The sequence below is a fragment of the Drosophila mauritiana genome, chromosome 2R, assembly GCF_004382145.1.
Source record: "Drosophila mauritiana strain mau12 chromosome 2R, ASM438214v1, whole genome shotgun sequence".
Lineage (NCBI taxonomy): Eukaryota > Metazoa > Arthropoda > Insecta > Diptera > Drosophilidae > Drosophila > Drosophila mauritiana.
Window position 1 is genome coordinate 2,003,619 of NC_046668.1, and position 6,172 is coordinate 2,009,790.

The following is a 6,172-nucleotide window of genomic DNA, read 5'->3' on the forward strand; positions in this document are numbered from 1 at the left end:
TTGGCTTTACACTGGACAGGAGACTTACATGGAGACCACACCTGCTAAAGAAGCGGAAACAGGCGGAGAACCGAGTCCGTGAATTCTACTGGCTGATGGGCAGACAATCTGAGCTACCGACTTCCACTAAGCTCCTTATCTACAAAGCGATCATAAGGCCAATCTGGACGTATGGCATTCAACTGTGGGGCACTGCATCGAAAAGTAACATCAACATTATCCAGACATTCGAAAACAAAACGCTCCGCACAGTCACAAACGCTCACCCTTTCCACGATAATGCCACTATACACGAGGTCCTCAGCTTCCCCTGGGTGAAGGATGAGATTAAGAAAAGCAGCAGGCAGTACATGCAGAGGCTTCAAGACCACCCAAACAACCTGGCACAAGACCTGCTGGACACCAGTCAACGCACCAGGAGGCTGCACCGATCACACCCTTTGGACCTCTCTGGGATTAGACACGCAAATTAAATTAAATTATATACATACATTATTATATACATCATACATACAATATCGACAGTTATTGTATAGTTTCGCAACAATTTATGTAATCAATTAATTCTCTACCGTTAAGTTTAGTCATCAAATTTAATGATTGTCCGCGAAGGACAGTTTTAAATTAATACATCCAAAAAAAAAAAAAAAAAAAAAAAAAAAAAAAAAAAAAAAACTTTACTAATCACCCGGATACTAATACGATTGCGAATTAAGCACCACTTTCTTGGTAATTGGCAAGAAGTCTGCTTACAATGTACCTCTATAAACCTCCAATGCCATAACGATGCTCTCACTCTGGCTGCTGTCTATTGCCCACCTCGCTTCACAATCTCTGAGGAAAAATTCACTACACGTTTTGACTCGTTTGGTGAAAGGTTTGTTGCAGCTGGCGATTGGAATGCCAAGCACATGTACTGGGGATCTCGGATAGCGAACCCTTAAGGAAAACAGCTGTACAACGCAATCATCAAACCGCAACACAAACTTAACTATGTTTCCCCGGGAGCGCCTACATACTGGCCACCAGATCTCATGAAGCTTCCAGATTTCATTGACTTTGCCATCACAAAAAGGATATCCCAATCAACGATTACAGATGAAGCACTTTCAGAACTCTCATCTGATCACTGCCCGGTGCTCTTTCATCTTTCAGCTACAACACATCGAGCGACCGTGTTGGCTTACAAGCAATGGGACCAACTGGGCGAGGTACATAAAATATGTTTGTTCCCATACCAGGTTTTCTAGCCCCCTGGAAGCCGAGCAAGACATTGATCAGTTTGCTGGTGATATAGAATCAATACTTCAAGCAGCAGCAAAAGCGTCAACTCCACAAGACAATAATAATGCAGTATAAAGTTTAACAAGACAAGACAGATATTGAACTGCTTGTGCTTGAAAAACGACGACATTGAAGGGAGTGGCAGGAGCACAGATCACCAAACGCAAAGAGTAAATTAAAAGCAGCTTCTCACAGGCTTACCAAAGCGCTTAAGAAAGAGGAAGCGGACGCACAACTAAGGTATATCGAGAATCTCACACCCACAGGCACAAAGAACTCGTTGTGGAAAGACCACAGGAACCAACAGAAACGGTTGTACCTCTCCGTAACTCTACCGGAAACTGGTCCCGCAGTGACACGGACAGAGCAAGAGTCTTCGCTGATCATCTTAAAAAAGTATTTCAACCAAATCCAGCCACTAACTCATTTACTCTCCCGCCTTTAACTGCATCTGAATTAGCACCACAAGATCCTGTAGAATTTCGGACAAGCGAGATAACGAAAGTCATTAAAGAGCAACTCAAAAATGGAAAATCGCCTGGCTACGACTTAATAACCCCGAAAATGATCATTGAGCTCCCAATGTGTGCAGTTCTACAAATCTGCTTGCTCTTCAACGCAATTACTAAAATTGGATACTTCCCTCAAAAGTGGAAGAAATCAATTATAATTATGATCCCTAAGCCTGGGAAAGACAAAACACAGCCTGTTTAGCTATTGAGCTTTTTCAATACCTGTTGCGAATAATAAAAAACCGAAGAAAGTTTGTTTATATTACGACACTGTTTATTTTGCGAATTGTTTAAGGCAACTAGGGCCGACAAAGAGCTATATCGAATGCACAAGTTTAGTCTTTTCCGAAACACGACGAATTGGCAATTGGCGGGGCAGACAGCCGAAATGCTGCGCCCAAGCTTAACGTAGGTAGCTAACAAAAGAACAAGGAAAGAGCGGCGTACAGATAAATGCGTGCGAGAACAGCGGTTTGCACTATGTGCATCGCAACTGCTACCACTGACTAATTTGGCTTATAATATTAAAGAATATGAGATTAGTCTACTGCACAGTTTTGGCGGCTGCATGACCCAACATCCTCCCCCCATTGGAAGCTTGGCTTCCAATAGAATCCTCAAGATGAAGCAGACACAGCTTGTTCACTGCCCGTCTTATTACTCCAGACGCGGTCCTCAATTCTGAAACTCGAGCGACGCCGTCTCTGCCAGGAATCAACTGCATGACTCTCGCCAAAGGCCATCTCATTGGGGGTAGATTCTCGTCCTTAACAAGATCGACGTTGTCCACGGCTACGCCAGGCTTTGGGGAGCGCCACTTGGAACGCTGCTGAAGCAACGTCAAGTACTCTTCCTTCCATCGCAACCAAAATATTTGCTTAACGTAGGTAGCTAACAAAAGAACAAGGAAAGAGCGGCGTACAGATAAATGCGTGCGAGAACAGCGGTTTGCACTATGGGCATCGCAACTGCTACCACTGACTAATTTGGCTTATAATATTAAAGAATATGAGATTAGTCTACTGCACAGTTTTGGCGGCTGCATGACCCAACATCCTCCCCCCATTGGAAGCTTGGCTTCCAATAGAATCCTCAAGATGAAGCAGACACAGCTTGTTCACTGCCCGTCTTATTACTCCAGACGCGGTCCTCAATTCTGAAACTCGAGCGACGCCGTCTCTGCCAGGAATCAACTGCATGACTCTCGCCAAAGGCCATCTCATTGGGGGTAGATTCTCGTCCTTAACAAGATCGACGTTGTCCACGGCTACGCCAGGCATTGGGGAGCGCCACTTGGAACGCTGCTGAAGCAACGTCAAGTACTCTTCCTTCCATCGCGACCAAAATATTTGCTGAAGAAAGGAGATGCGCCGCCAAGAGTCAAGCCGATTATAATTTAGGCCCGTTATATCTGGCTCGTCAAACGACGAAGGCGGACCACCATTGAGAAAATGCGCCGGAGTGAGGACATTCAGATCGGCAGGGTTCTCTGAAATGGGAACTAAAGGTCTGGAGTTAATAACTGCCGAGATGTGGCACACCAGCGTCCTCAGCTCGTCGAAGGTCAGAACCGCCGTACCCACAGCGCGGTAGAAATGATGTGTGGCCGTTTTCAATGCTGCTTCCCAAAGTCCACCGAAATGGGGCGACCGTGGAAGGATGAACCGCCAGTCAATCGTCTCCGAAAGGCAAAAATTCTGAACGGAGCCTTGATGCTCGCTGCTGAGAAATAACCTTCGAAGTTCCAGAAGTTCATTTTTGGCGCCGACAAAGTTGGTGGCGTTGTCTGACCAAATTTGCTTCGGCTTCCGCCGGGTGCATATGAACCTCTTTAGTCCGCACAGAAACGCAACTGTCGAGAGATCCTTGATCAGCTCCAGGTGCACTGCCTTGGTAGCAAAGCATATAAATACGCAGACGTAGCATTTAACCGCGGGCTTGTTGCGACTATCCGACTTGTGAAAGAAGGGTCCACAGAAGTCTATACCAGCAACCTCAAAAGCGTGAGATCCTTCCAAGCGCTCCTTGGGAAGGTCCGCCATTATGTGCTCTATCAGCCGCGGCTTAATCCGAAAACATATGATGCACCTGTTCACGGCCTTGGTAACCGTCTTCCTCCCCCCAATAGGCCAATAATGGGGTTCGAATTGCACCCAGAAGATCTCGAGATCCGGCATGAAGATTGCTTTCATGGTAATGCGAGATAATTGCCAGAGTCACCGGATGGGACCTTGGAAGGATTTTCGGGTGGCGGCCATCAAAGTCCAATGACGAATTCCGGAGGCGACCGCCTACTCTAAGAAGTCCCAATTGATCCAGGAACGGCGAGAGCGAGGATATGGGACTAGACGAGGAAACTCTTCCCAGCGTTTTTAGGGACTGCAGGTCCTCCCATAAATGCGCGCGCTGCACCAACCGCAGCATCATATGAGTACCCTCTTGAATATGTGCGACGGTGAGCCCAGGATGACGAATTCCATTACAAAATTTGTAAATGTATGCAAACACTCGTTGCAGTGAGGGGTAAGAATTTGCAAATTTGGAGCTAGCAATTACATCCACGTACGGCGACTTTACGATGAACACACTTCGACGAAGCTCAAGCACCGGTTTGTCAGGACAAACAGCTGTTGGCCAATCTCTTTCAGGCTCCGTAAGATAGGCGGGTCCATGCGACCAGAGTGACGATTCGCTAAGCTCAGACGGCAGGGATCCTCTGGATAAGATGTCAGCCGGATTTAACGCTGTTTGAACATAACGCCAAACCGTGACATCTGTCAGCTCCTGAATGGCAGCAACCCTATTTGCCACAAATATGTTGAACCTGGCGGGCTCATCTCGGATCCAGGAAAGTGCCACCGTCGAGTCGCACCAACAATAGTAGCGTCCTTTAAATACTTTCAAGCCAACTATTTCCCTCATTATTTTAGCCAGAAGATCCGCACCACAAAGCTCCAGCTTTGGTACTGTTATGGTCTTCAACGGAGCTATGCGCGACTTCGAACAAAGCAAATGGCTAAAACTTTGATTCCCTTTAGAAACCACATAAACGCAGGCTCCATAGGCATCAATGCTTGCATCACAAAACCCATGCACCTCAAGATCAGACTCTGCGCTAAACACGAACCGAGGGAAACTACATGACTTATTATTTCAAAACTGCGACATATATCAAGCCATTTCGTGTTATGAGTTTCCGGGAGGCTTTCATTCCAGGACAGCTTTTCCTTGCAGAGCTGCTGCAAAAAGATTTTACACCTTGTGATTACCGGACCGACCAGGCCGAGAGGATCGTAAAATTTAGCAATCGCAGACAAAACAGAGCGCCTGCAGGGTCTCAATGGCGACTGAAAGGCAGAGAACGAAAACAATAGCTGGTCGGAGGTGGGATCCCAAGCGAGACCTAAAGTTTTGGTGAAATCGCTACCATCTTCAAACTTCATGAATGACTCCTTGTCCTCGGCGGGCACACCCTCCAGCACAAGCGGAATGTTAGAGTACCATTTCCTTAGCTTGAGCTTGCCCTTCGCAAGAATGCCAGCCGTCTGTTGCATTATGCTGATAGCATCCTTTACCGTGCCTGAGCCGGAGATAAGATCATCCACGTAGAAATCACGCCAAAGGATTTCTGATCCAATGGGAAACGATGCCTGCTCATCGATTGACAACTGCTGCATAGCCCTTACGGACAAGAAGGAGGCTGGTTTGGTGCCGTAGGTAACTGTCTAGAGTTTGTATACTTGAAGGTCATCGATCGGGGAGTCCCTCCATACAATGCACTGCAAATAGCTATCTTCTTGCGAGACCCTTACACATCGGTACATTTTACATATGTCTCCTGTAACGCAACTGGGTGTGAGCGAAATCGAATTAGGATGTGAAATAGCTTCTTCATGAACGCCGCATATTTAACCCTCAAGCCAGGGTGCTTTGTAAGCTTCCTTTCCAGCGACAAGAATCTCCGCAAAGCCTGAGGATAGGAATCTCCTAAAGAGTCCAAATGGAGTTTTAGCGGCAACCGTACCGAGTAATCGCCACCTGGCAGTGGGGTGTAATTTTTAACAAAGTGGGCCTCGCAATCTAGCTCCTCCTTAGTGGCTTGAACTATTGGGCCGGGACAATTTTCTACCTCCCAAAAGCGCTGCAGAAGTGAATCAAGTTCAACATCAATGCTGTTTTCCTTGCTGGCTGAAGAAGGAACGCGTGAAGCTATTAAGGAGCCGCAAGGGCGCGCGCAGCCGCATATTTAACCCTCAAGCCAGGGTGCTTTGTAAGCTTCCTTTCCAGCGACAAGAATCTCCGCAAAGCCTGCGGATAGGAATCTCCTAAAGAGTCCAAATGGAGTTTTAGCGGCAACCGTACCGAGTAATCGCCAC